This window comes from Meriones unguiculatus, chromosome 3 (genome assembly GCF_030254825.1).
Source record: "Meriones unguiculatus strain TT.TT164.6M chromosome 3, Bangor_MerUng_6.1, whole genome shotgun sequence".
NCBI lineage: Eukaryota > Metazoa > Chordata > Mammalia > Rodentia > Muridae > Meriones > Meriones unguiculatus.
The window spans coordinates 61,836,751-61,850,447 of record NC_083351.1 but is presented as its reverse complement, the minus strand read 5'-3'; positions in this window follow the sequence as shown (position 1 = coordinate 61,850,447).

Below are 13,697 nucleotides of genomic sequence, written 5' to 3'. Positions count from 1 at the left end.
ATATACATCTTAATTAGGGCTACTGGGATGAAACAACATGACCAAAGAAATTTGGGGTGGGGGAAGAATTTATTTGGCTTATTCTTCCATATCATCATTCATCATTGAGAGAAGTCATTATAGAAACTCAAACAGGGCAGGAACCTGGAAGCAGAAGCTGATACAAAAGCCACAGGGGAGTACTGCTTACTGGCTTGCTCTAGGACCACTTCTGGTACCAAAGTCTGTATTAGTCAGGGTTCCCTAGAGGGTTTATTAGCGTGCCTCACAGACTGTGAGCCAACTAGTCCAACTACAGAAAGTTCAAGAATCCAGCCGCTGTTAAGTCCATAGGCTAGTTTTCTCAGCTGACTTCAGTAGGTGCCGGAATCCTGAAGAAGTGGGCTCTAATGCCAGAGAAGGCATGCGCTTGCCAGCCAGAGTGTGGGCAAGCGGCAAAGAGAGCAAGCTTGCTTCTGCCAGGTTCTTTGCACAGGCGGCCGGCAGCAAGTATGGCTCGGATTACATGGATCTTCCCACCTCAAAAGATCCAGATTAGAAGTGGCTCTGCCCACTTCATATGATTTAATAAAGAAAAAAAATCTCCCCCGGCATGCCCCACCACTTGGATTTTAGTTCGTCCCGGACATAATCAAGCTGAGACCCAAGAATAGCCATCATGATGTATTAATTAATAAACTTCACTTTTAGAACAACCTCAGGTTCATATCAAATCTGAGCAAGAAGCATTAACTTCTAGTCATTTCCTGCTCCCATATACATGTCACTTCCCCACTGGCCCCATCCTGTCCTGAGTGGTTCATCAGATACAAGCAGTGAACCAACACTGGCATGCCATTGTACCTCAAAGACCACCACAGACCTCACTAATGGTGTTCATGGACTATGGCCTTGGACAAATGGCTAATGGCATGTGCTAACTGTTAGCTACACATGCAGAATCGTTCCCCCAACTTAAAACTCTTCCGTGGTCCACATATTCAGCCCTTCCCCCCTCCTCCCTCTCCTCTACTACTATTTTTTTTCCTGAGTCCATGGTTTTGCTTTTTCCAAAATATAAAGCTCTATAAAGAGAACTTAGATATTTATGGGTGTGTCTTTGGGTGTTTCCCAAGTGGCTGACACATGAGTCTGTGGACTGAGTAGGGAAGATCAGCCCTGTCGTTGAGGGGCTCCATCCAATCAGCTGAGGGTCCACATGGCACACAAAGGTAAGAGCTCTTCTCCAAAGCTTGGACGTTCTTCCTATCTTGCCCTAGGACAGTAGAACTCCAAGCTCTCTGCCCTTTGAACCCCAGGACTCAAACCAGCAGCTCCACCGGCCTCTGAAATGAGAATTACAGCCTTGGCCTCCCTGGATCTGAGGCCTCAGATGTTGGCAGCATCCTGGAGCCTCTAGCTTGCAGGTGACCTGTCGTAGGATTTCTCAGCTTTCATAATGATATGTGTCGATTCTCTTTTCATATACCTGCCTCTTTTCCTCCAGTATCCTATTGGTCCATCTCTCTGGAGGACCCAGACACCTACACTTGAGATCACACAAGCCCTTTCAGCTCGGCTTCTTCCACTTGTTGTATGCAGTGAAATCTCTTCCCGGTCTTTCCATGGCTTAATAGCTCATCTCTGTTTAGCATAGAATAATATTCCATAGGAAGAGGTAGAGTTCATCTACCCACCCCACCCTAGTCACCCACTAAATAGTGTCACAGCTGTCCAAGTTTGGGTAATTATGAATAAAGTACATCATTTGCAGGGCATACATTCGCAAATCATGGGTAAATATCAAAAGCACATTGGTCAGATCTCATGGTAATAAGATATTTTTTGTCAAAAATTAAAGACGAAATATTTTCTAAATATTTAAAAATATTTCAGCTAAAAGGATAATCAGAATAATAGGCGTCTCGATGCCCACCAGCCAGCATATATGCATAGCATTACCCAGTCTCACTTCTTCCCCAAAAGCAGTCGTGTTCCTGAATTTGTTCCTTTCCTTTGCATATCTTACTTTTATCTTACACATTCCTAAGTAACATGGTATCTTTGTGTGTTTTTAACTTCATATAAGCAGTATTATCCACACAGTCTCTCCTAGCATGTGGTCCATGTCTCCCCACTCCTGGTATTAAGTTATGAAACTCACCTATCGAGGCAGCTCAGACAGTAGAGTGCTCGCTGTGTAAGCATGAGGGCCTGCGTCTGGTCCCTGGTTCCCATGTCAAAAACCAGGCATGACGCCACACCTATAGTCCAAGCATGGCCATGGCTGAGTCTGAGTCAGGTGACTCACCATCTAGCTTGCCTTGCCTAAACAGCTGAGGCCTCCAGCATCTATGCAACTACCCCATCATGACTCCAGAGATATAGACGGTTATGGAAAACCAGGAAAGGCTTACTCTGTGGGGGCAAAAATTGGCCTAAAAGGGACTTTGAACCCAGAGTGTAGACACTTTCACTGTTCTTAGCCCCATTCCTCTCAAAGTTGTTCAAGTATCTTCTATAGGCTGAGTAAAAGAAGAGAACAAAAATACATGACATGGGAATCCTATTTCAAGAAACCTAAAGTTGGGACTGAAAAGGTGGTTCAGTGCGTAAGAACCCTGGCTGCTCTTGCAGAGGACACCATTTGGTTCCCAGTACCCCGAACAGCAAATAGCTCACAAGTCTGCAACTCCAGTTCCAGGAGATCCAATGCCCTCTTTTGGTCTCTGAAAGGCATGGCACACACACGATGGACATACATGCAGGGAAACACTCATATACATTAAATAAATAAATCTATTTTAAAATACCTTTAAAAAAAGAAATAAAGGAAGCTAAAGTCTAGATCCATGTTTCTCAACATTAGAATCCATTTCTTTTTAAAATCTGGATACTGTTTACAATACCCTGTGTCCAGAAAATTCTGGGTCATTCCAGCATGGAGCGTCAGTATGTATACAACTAAACAAATATTTAGTAGTTCTGATAGCCCCTGTATCACTTTGAGAAACAGAAACAAAGAGATTGATGTAAGAGATTGACAAAAACTGGTTTTTCTCAACCCTCCCAAGGTCTTAGTTGGAAAGTTAAAAAAATAAAATAAAATAAAAATTTAAAAAAAAATGGAGTCACAGGAGAAAATCCAATGGTTAGGTAGCCAAGCAGGAGGAAGCTAAGAAAGTGGCCATAAAGAACAATTGAGTTATCATTTCTGGTGCATGCAGATCCCTCAAGTATCATTTCTGGGCCCATGAGTGTCTGTGACTGCCTTCTTCAGACTGTGGTCCCCTGAGTGGCAGGTCCCCTGTGCCCTTGTCAGCCTACGAACTGCTTTGGAGCAAGGTGTGGGAGGACAGAGCGCTGCTGTGCTATTTCTTAATGATAATCAGCTCAGCGTTCCTTCCTGTTCTAGGGGCACATTCTGTGCCCCGCGCAAGTCTGGACGAAACAGTCATTTTCAACTGGGCAGCTGGATGGATATTTACTGTTTTTTGTTTGTTGTTGTTGTTTTGTTCTTGTTTTTATATACAAACAAAAGAGCTCCTTAAATAAGTTTTTTGAAGTGTAGGACTTCAAATAAATATTTCTTTCTTGATTTTTAAACAAGAAACATCCATTTATCCAACAGACCTAAGCACTACAGACTGCAGACAAACACAACCAGAGAAACCTGCTTTCTGGGGCTTCTGACTCACTCAGTATTTGCCAGCCTTTTTTTTTTTTTTCCCCTCTGTGTAACCTTGGATTTCCTGGGCTCATCTTGTAGACCAGATTGGCCTCAAACTCAGAGCTCTGCCTGCCTCTGCCTCCCAGAGTGCTGGGATTATAGGTGTGCACCACCACACCCAGGTTTGCTAGCCTTCTTAAAACTCTGCAAGACATGCCCACTTAGGAACCACTAGTAATTTCTTTTTCCTGTCTGTTGCTACATAAATGATGCTGGGTTTGGATATCACTCACTGACTGGACTCCAGCGACCCTCCCTCCTCTTCTGTCCTGTTTTCGCACTCTTTCTTATTGCTTTCCTTTCCCCTTCTCTGGTGCCTGGCCTCTTCATTCTCACACTTTCCTCATAAACTGTTAATGACTTTTTTCTATTCCTCAGCCCCTGCTTTCACTTTGACATGTGTTACAATCTCTCACCTGCTCAAACCCGGTAAAAACTTTCAGTCCATTGCTGTTTGGAGAGAGAAAAAAGGAAAACCAAACTAAGTTACTAGAAATTCTGTCACTAGCTATCCCAGCCCTTTTTCTACTGAAGGGGCCCCAATAATCTACTCAGGCCTTTCATTTACACAAGAACTGGCTCTCACTTCCAATCTAATTTGCAAAGGAAAAAAAAAAAGCCAGAGAAGAAGCTTGTCTGTTTACTATACAAGCAGGGTTACTTCCACCCTGTGGTGGTGAAGGGGCCTTCTGAGAGCGGCGGGTAGATGAGCCCCTTTGATAAACATGACTTTGTTTTAGCAAAAATCGATGCCAATCCACCTGGAGTCTGAGTGTAAGACTTCTCCTACCGTAAAGAAGTAAAGGGTTGAAGAAGCTGAATATAGGGGAAATCTCCAATATTTTAAAGAAATTTGAAAAGGAAAGTTGGAGCCAATGTAACCAACAAAGGCAGGACCCACATAAGCAGAATCTTGGACGTTACAGAGCAAGCATACTGCTAGGCTTCAGAGCCCTGCTTCTAGAAAAGAAAACCTAGTGTTTGGGAGTTTACAGGTCTCTGTGGCATAAACCATCCCTATATTCTTAAGACGCAGGGTAAATGTGAGTCCCAGAGCCCCAACCCACTTCCTTGGCATAAGCTATCCTCTGACAGGACCTCAAAGAGCAGGAGGGACTGCTGAGGGAGACATTGTCCTGAAGCTTGTCATCCACTAGATGACAGCTCTGAGCAGTAACCTCCTTCCTCCACTCAAGACCATGGCTCCTCTTGAGCCGCCCTTCCCCATAACCAGTTCCCAGGAATCCCCTTGCTCTCTCCCCAAGGAAGCAACTCCCAAACTCATCACTTTCTACTTATCCTCTCGTTGTTGACACCTTACATAGACATCCCCTGAGCAAACACCTTCTCAGTCAGAGCATCTAAGCATCTCAGCGGCTTCCTAGACCGGCCACAGACGGAGACGCTGGTGTCAACTGAAGTTAGCCCAGGATGTCATTCTAATCTCTCTTACTATTCCTTGACCATAAATGTCTTACTTCATCTAAGAACTATGTTCATAATAAAACTCCCAGGTGGACCTGTGCTTTGTTTGTTTCTTTGTTCCAATGTCTCCATCTGCTTCGGGTATCGATGTAAACGCTGCTCTCAAAGACTGCTGGGGTGTCTTCTCTTTAATTTTTCACTTTTGGAAGCCTTTTGAGATAGAGTAAACATTATTTCTGCCTTAAATATTTGGCACAATTCATAAGCAGAAAATAAAAATAACAGTTTCCCATTAAACTTACAAGCTATGTAACTCTTTAACAGAATTCTGCCCTGAAAAGCTGGGGAAAGGGGGCAGACAGGTGGCTCTGCTTTTCCAAATGACTTGGGTCCAATTTGCAGCACCCACACGGTGGCTAGCAACTGTCTGTTACTCCAGTTCTGGGGAGAATCCTCCACCCTCATCTAACCTGCACAAGCATTGTACACACACACACACAGTGCACAGACACGCACACGGGCAAAACACCACACACATAAAACTCTTTTTTGAAAAGCTGGATATTGTCAAGTCCAAAGTTAACTCTAATTCCCTAAACTCCAAAAGGCAGTCCAACTACCCTGGGCTCAGCCTGAACTGTAGGAAGATTTCTGGCAATTAGGTAAAAGCAAGCATTCCTCAGGAACTTGTAAAACCAGTTCTGCCAAAAGGAGTCACTTCCCTCACCTCTGGCGGAAGGACATATGGCTACCCATGACGCCTACCATCAACTGCATGCTGGCCTCCAGGCTCCCTCAGTATCACATCAAAGTCCATGCTGGCATCCTAGTCCTTCTCTCCTCCCCTACCTTCATCTTCCTACAGCTCCTCACTCTTCTTGTAACCTGACTGTTGCCGCTGTTGTCTGTTTTTGCTTTGCTCAGTATGCTCACTCTAGGCTGTATCCCCTGTTATTCTCCCCTCTCTCACCAGTAGCCCTGGCCGTGTCCAGTCTGCTGGCCACATTCAGTCTGTTTCTTTCTTTCTGCTCTGGACTATTCCAGATGCCTCTGGCTGTGCTCTCTCTCTCTCTCTCTCTCTCTCTCTCTCTCTCTCTCTCTCTCTCCATATCTACAAAAACCTGAGCCATATCATGAAGTGGTCATGCTAGCAGCTTCTTTACTGCACCCCACACACACACATACAGATATATAGTTCAAAATGTTAGAAAATAGTTGCACAGTGACTTTTCTTCAAAGATGAGTCTAGTTGCACAAGAAGCCAAGGGCCAGGTAAGGCAGAACTCTACCTGTTTAAGGTATAGAAGAATGGAAAGACATAGATACGAGGGAGAGGATTGTCATTCAAGACTAGGAAAGAATGCTGCCCTGACCTTTCTTTGCTGTGCATGCCTGGGAACACGTGACTTTATATCTGAGCCACACTGTAAGTTACCTGCACAGTCTGCTAAGTCTGCTATGTCTACTTTGACAATTCATTAAGGCAGATTGTGTGGATTTAATTGTTCTCAATGGGTTCTTCCACGTTTTTCTAAAGACCGCACGTGTAGGCTGGAGACATGGCTCCGTGGTTAAGAGCACTGACTACTCTTGCAGAGGACCTTGGGCTCTGTCCCCAGCACCCATCTAGGCTGTCTGAAACTCTAGTCCCAGAGGATCTGACTCCCTCTTTGGGCATCCTTAAGCATCTAGCACACGTGGGGTACATAGACATAACTGAACGTAAAACATACATACACATTTAAAAAAATTTAACGGCACGCATTCTGATGTTCAATTTTGTGGCAAATCTAAATCTTCTCTAAAAGTAAAGGCAATATTTAAAAATATGAGTCTGTAACTAGACTACCTAGGACAGAGAAGATTTGACACTGACAGCATCCAAGCAGGCTGTCCTCCTTCTCTACCATGTCCTACCTGTCCATCCTTCACCTGAGGCCAGAAACAACAGCACCTGATTGATGTGGTGTGACTCTGGACCATGGAGAGGAGGATGGGTTATGGATCTGAGGGGGAAATGGTCAGCATCAGCCTTCTGGGAAGGGAGGAGACAAAGCATGAAAAGCAGGTTCCCCAAGGTTGGCAGAAGGCAGACTAAGGTTTTAGATTGGAAAGTCATTGTTTTGAGATGTGTGAGAAATGAGATGTCATGTGTTCTGGGAAAACGTCCTCTTTCTGATGTCTTAGACCTCTAGAGGTCTCCATGGACAGCCACAGAAAAGGGTCAGTGAGCCAAAAAGTGGAGCCAGCAGGGTCATGGCTTTGAACGAATAGTCAAGTGGGAGCAGGCAGGACTCAGCAAATGCTCAGATTTGCTCAAGGTGAGCACAGTGACCACAGGGCTTTGTGCTTAGTCAGCAGCACAAGCACCTAGAGTTCCTCAACCTTATCATCAGGGCCAGACCAAACCTTGGGGTGAGGATGGTTATGCAGGATGATGACATTAACAGACGAGACTCAGCAGTTCCTAGTTGACCTGGTCTGTTGTCAGGTGCTTAAACGCCATGACCAAAAGCAACTTGTAGGGGAGAGAGTTTATTTCTTCTAACACTCTCAGGAAATCGCCTATCACTAAGAAGCCAAGGGGAAAATGTACAGGCAGGGACTAAAGCAAAGACCGTGAGGAATGCTGCTTACTGATTCGTGTATTTTCTATTTCTTCATATCTCTCTCTCTCTCTCTCTTTCTCTCTCTCTCTCACTTGCTCACTCAGCTAGATTTTTTTTAACTTCCTATTGATTCTTTGTGAATTTCACATTATGCACCCCTACCCCACTCATTTCCCAGTCTCTCAATATCTGCCCGCTGCCAGATGGAGAAACCTGCTCCCCCACAGAAAACAAACAAAACAAAGGATAAAAACAAAACAAACAAACAAAAAAAGAAAAAAGGGCATAAAATTTTAAAAAGAAAGAAAACACACACACACACACACACACACACACACGTCTGGCTGTGGAAGCTGTATTGTGTCATGGTATGTCACACTGTATATATGCCCTTTTGCCCAAACAGCTTTACTTGCAAATGTTCGTTGCAGTGAGTCATTGTTCTGTTTGAGGTCCCTGGCTTCTGCTCCATCATCAATACTGGAACCTCACCAGGGTTCTTCTCAGATATCCTGATGTTGCCCTGTGCCATGGAGATCCTGCAGCTTTGGTTGTGCAGGACCTGCCCGGTCATGTGCTCCAGCAGCACGTAGACAGTGCGGATGTTGGGGTGGGCCAACTCAGGGCTCTGTATCTGAGCCTGGGTGGTGCCTGTGTTGTTCAGCCCACCAATTCTTCATCTACACCACCAGGGCCAGCCTCCTGCTTTGCCCGTGTGAGGGGCATAAGCAGCTCTCCCTCTCATGTTAGCCAATAAGAAACCTTTCTGGCTCTCCCTCGCTCACACCATTGGGATCAGCTCTCTCTCACCTGTGCCACCAGGGCCAGCTCTCCCAGTCTACCTGCTGCCCAGGCATGGTTCAGGGACTGCTCTCCAGAGTGCTGCCTCAGGTGAGTCCAGCTCTATCACGCCACCTCAGTGAGGAGCGGGGCCAGTTCTCTCACACCCAAGCCACCAGAGCCTCAGCTAGCTTTCTTATACAGGTGAGACCAACCTGCCTAGGAATCCTGCTGCCCACAAGTAGGTCCATAGGCTAATCCAATGGAGGCAATTCCTCAATTGAGGTTCCCTCTTTCCAGTTGGTGTCAAGTTGAAAATAGAAAGTAACAAATACATTGAGCCAGGGGCTTGAACCCACCAAATACAAGTTGAGTGTGTTCCTGCCTCCCTCCAAAAACCTTCTGAAACAATGAAAGTTACTAAGGAAAAGTTATCAGGCTGCTCACCTTTGAAAATCAATAGACACCTGCTGTTCCCTTTATTTAGTGAGCAGCCCAGTCACTTCAGCCTTGCTTGTTTGCAGTATCAGGGTTGGTCTTGGTTCTACTGTTTTTGTGTCCTATGATCTCATCATCTGGTATGAGAAGCATTTCTCTAGAGCTGGCTGTGATTAAATAAACGGATGTTGCAAAGGCACAGAGAAGACCTGAGACCGATTGTCAAACAGGAAACTCCTCTAACACCGTGGGCTTAATGCTGGCAGAGGGAGAGATGCAAAGTCTCAAGGTTCCTCCTGCTGAAGATCCTCACTGGCGGGGAGAGGGGGGAGCCAAGATGGCAGCGCCGGGTGAGCACCAAGACTGAGAAACAGGACAGCACTCTCCATGCAGCGACCAGGAGACTGAACTCTGGGTCCTGAAATCACAGCGGTTGTGTTTCCCAGCTATATTTTAGGTAATTGGACTGGAGAATTCGATACTACGATGGAGCAGCTGAGAGTGGCCATTGTCACGGTAAATTCTACCAGAGTGGACGCAGGACTAGCCACAGGATTATCATCATGGATTGCTGCAGCCATGAATCATCTGAAGGAATGGGCGGGCATGGGAGCGTTAGCAGGCCTTCTGGTGTTGGTCTCCTTGGTTTGCCTGTGGTATATATGCAAGATTAGAGTCTCACAACAGCGTAATGCAGCCATGACCATTCAGGCCTTTACAGCCATTGAAGCAGGACAGTCTCCCCAAGCATGGTTGGCTACCATAAAAAGCTAAAATGTTACGCTCAGGATGCGAGGCTAAGCACTGCACTCAGGGTCAGCCGCTTTCAACCCAGAGAAGAGCATGTCTGATTGCATGCGGGTTGATGCCCCAGGTCCCGCCTCTGAGAAAAAGGCATTGGACGGGTCTGATGCTCTTTGGGTGGATGACACCTAAATGAACATCAGTACAAAGTCCCAATTTATTTCTAATATCAGAGATCAGACCGCTACTCTTGCCTGATGCGTCTAAAACAAAAAGGGGGAACTGTAGAGAGCTGCGTAATGCCGCGCCTTAAAGATGGAGCTGGTTTCCGCCTTCCACCTTCCCGATGGTGAGTGCTCTCTGTCACGAACAACTCCACATTTGGCTAAGGCTGAGGATCTGGCTTGCTTCCATGTATGTGAACCTATCTGCATTGCCCACGTGGCATGCTGGGGTTGGCTACCCAGAGGCTATTTAAGCTGTGGGCTGGCTTTCCCCAGGGTCAGATGATTGTTCAAGGTTCCTGAATAAACTGCATTGAAAAAAAAAAGATCCTCATTGGCCCTGGATAAGCAAGAGGGCCACAGGGCAGGGTCATGTCTAGACATTAATTCACAGTTAAAAGAAAAGAAAAACGCAGTATTATCCTGAGCTAGAGCAGGAACGACTGTAAGGGAAGCCGAGTTTAAGGACCTTGATGATATGTGACATTATGTGACCTTGACATAGTCTAGACAGAAGAATCTGGAGATACCTGATTCCTCCTGTGAGGGGGATGCTTTTGCCCATTCCGAAAAAGAAAATAAAGACAGTCAACTGGTTTTCAGGAGAAAAGACTCAAATCCACTGGGGAAAGTTGGTTAATAGCACCTGTAGCCTACTGGTTTCTCCCACCAAACTCACATCATGACTTCTGCCTTTTCTTTTGGTTTGGGTTTTTCTGAGATAGCGTCCTTGAAATCATGATTCTCAGGAATATATGGATCACCTAAGTGCCACTTTTGAAGGGTTAACAGCAATAGGGTATGTTGGGAAAAAGATCGAGATTCCTGGAGAAAAGAGGCTTTTCTACCAATAAATGACCTCCGTAATCTCCATGGTAGCTCTTCAGCTACAAAGCGATGCATTAAGCAGCACATGAATGCAATCTTTCCTGGACTGTGGCATTCCAAAGCATCATTATGTATTGCTGAACCTCAACACACCCAGAGGTCAGGATACAGTTCACAGGACCAAAATTATCATCCAACTGGGACTGAAAAATGAGTAAAAGAGTAGAAGAGAGGACCACAGCCCTAGCCACACACTTCCCAGTTTGTCCATGCACAGTTCTTTGAGTGTGGAATGGTCTCCATTATGGGTGGTGCTGTCTTTAAAGAGCCATACAACCTTTTAAAGATTATATTATTCCTATAAAGTTCACTCTTGGGAACCACATGATAAAGTTTTTTTTTAATTGAAAAAATATTATGTTTTAAGTAAGTTTGTGGTGTGTGTGTGTGTCTATTTGTGTGTGCTGAGCCACAGGTTGGGTGTACCTGTTAGTAAGTGGATTACTGAGATTTTAACATTCTGGCCACGCTCTTCTTGATGACAAGCTCAGTGTGACCAGCTGTCTCAAGCTCCCGCCATCCTGGCATGATGGACTGTGTCCCTTCTTAAAACGTGAGACAAAAGAAAGTAAACCCTTCCTCTTGCCTAACATGTGGTTACAGCAATGAGAAAACTAATATACTTCTGCTAACTGCAGACCCTGGCACGGATGCCTGTCCCCAAGCAGAACAACATATACAACCAACAATGTCCTCCCTCTGGCCTATACAAGCCTGGAAAGGATAACAGATATCTGTATGTCATAGAAAGTACATAGAAGGGAGCTACTCATTGCTAGGAGCCAATAACTTCTGAGAGGGAAGCTGGCTGAGAGAGAGAGAGACAGAGACAGACAGACTTAGAGAGACAGAGACAGAGAGAGAGGGAGAAAAAGGGAGAAAGGGAGAGAGGAAGGCAGGCAGAGATCCTTTTCCTGTGTCATCTTTCATCTTACTTGGATTATTAAGAAATATATGCATCACTTCTTAAATTAAAGGAAACAAGAAAGGTCATGTTAATGAGGTTGATTGAGAAAACCATTCAAGCCATGCATACATGTTTCAAATTGTCTCATTGCACAGCAGAAATATGTAGCCTTTTGCCCTGCAGTTCTGGGGTTCACATCCAGGCTCATCTATGTGGTAAACATTCTACCACTGCTCTGCGGCTCCCAACACAATACACCTTTCAGTTGGCAGCTATTCTTTGGTCAAACTGAAAAGAGAGGTGAATAAGAAAACCTTTTTGTTTTTTTGTTTGTTTGTTTTCCGAGACAGGGTTTCTCTGTGTAGTTTTGACTGTCTTGGCATAACTTTGTAAAGCAGGCTGGCCTCGAACTCACAGCGATTTTTGTCTGCCTCTGCCTCCCTGAGTTCTGGGATTCAAGGTGTGCGCCACTGTACCCAGCTCAGGAAAACATTTTTAAGAACTCGTAATTTTAATACATTGTTTAACAATAAAATTAGAAAGGAATCTCTACCCGTCCAACAGTCCCGCTCTTAGATGCTCTCGGCAATGAGGCAGGTTCTGAGAAACCTGTGATGGGTGACTTCATCTTGTAAACACCATAGACGGTATTGTACATCCTGGAAGCCCTGGGTCCATCACTCCCAGCGGCCTCTAGAGATAGTTAAGAGATGCAGCAAACAAGACAGGTGAGGCTTCTGCTGGCACCACACAGCATATTGTTTGATGGTAAACTTTTCTTTATGAGTAGATGCGTGCTCTAAAACAACGATACCAAGCACAGGAGCCAGGAGCAGCCATTTATCACATCACAAGTGCCCTATCCTGTACACGGTTATAAATGCTGTGCCTTTATATGACTGACAGTGTCACCACAAAGTAATGCGCCACACTATGACACTCTATCAGCTGCGGCGTCACAGGATGACAGGAAAGTTTCAGCTCCGTCATAGCCTTAGGGGACGACCATGACATACCCAGTCTAGCACCACCCAAAACGTCCGTGTGCAGCGCATGACAACATGTGCTCAAGAGAATTAAAAGCAGAGACTCAAGAGCTTGCATAGGCGTGTTTGTGGCCGTGTGGGACACCCAAACTAAGAGGGAAACAATGCACCTGCGCACCCACACGCAAACAAGATGCGGCATAGCCCTGCAAGTAGACTGGTAGCTATAAACCCAAACCTGGAGAACGGTATCCTAGGCAGAAGCTGAGCTAGTCACTTTTCTCCTTGCTGTGGCAAAATATCTAACGAAATGCAATTTAAGGAAGTTTGTCTGTGGCCCATGATCCAAGTCCATCATGGCGGTGAGGTCCTGGCAGCCTGAGCTTTAGACGGTGGGTCATATCCGCAGTCAGGAAGCAGAGAGTGTGGAATGCTTAGCTCGCTCTCCCTTATTCAGTTCAGGACCCCAGCCCACGGATGACGCCTTCAGGGAACCTAAGCTAGATGGCAATCCCTCACAGGTGTGCCTGGAGGTAACCTAGTCTAGATCATCTCTCATGGGCATGCTCAGAGCCTTGTCTCCTAGTTGATTCTAGATCCTGTCAAGCTGACAACATTAACCACCACAGATGCTTATCTTTAAAAATTCTTGCATTGTATGATTCCATTCTAATGAAATACACGGGGTGGGTAAATCCATACCAACAGAACACAGGTTGATAGTTACCAGGGAACTATCAAGAGGGAAAAGAAGTGGGGAGCAACCACTTTGGGGGCATGGGGTTTCTTTGTAGGGTACAGGAAAAGCTAGGAACTAAGCAGTGAGGGGATGCACAAAATGATGACAATATTAAATGCCGCTAGATAGTTCACTTAAAAATAATTTGTTTTGCCTATAATCCCAATACTTAGGAGGCTGAGGCAGGAAGATCAGGAGTTCAACATCATCTTCCTTACCCTTGGCTACCTAGTGACTTTGAGGATATG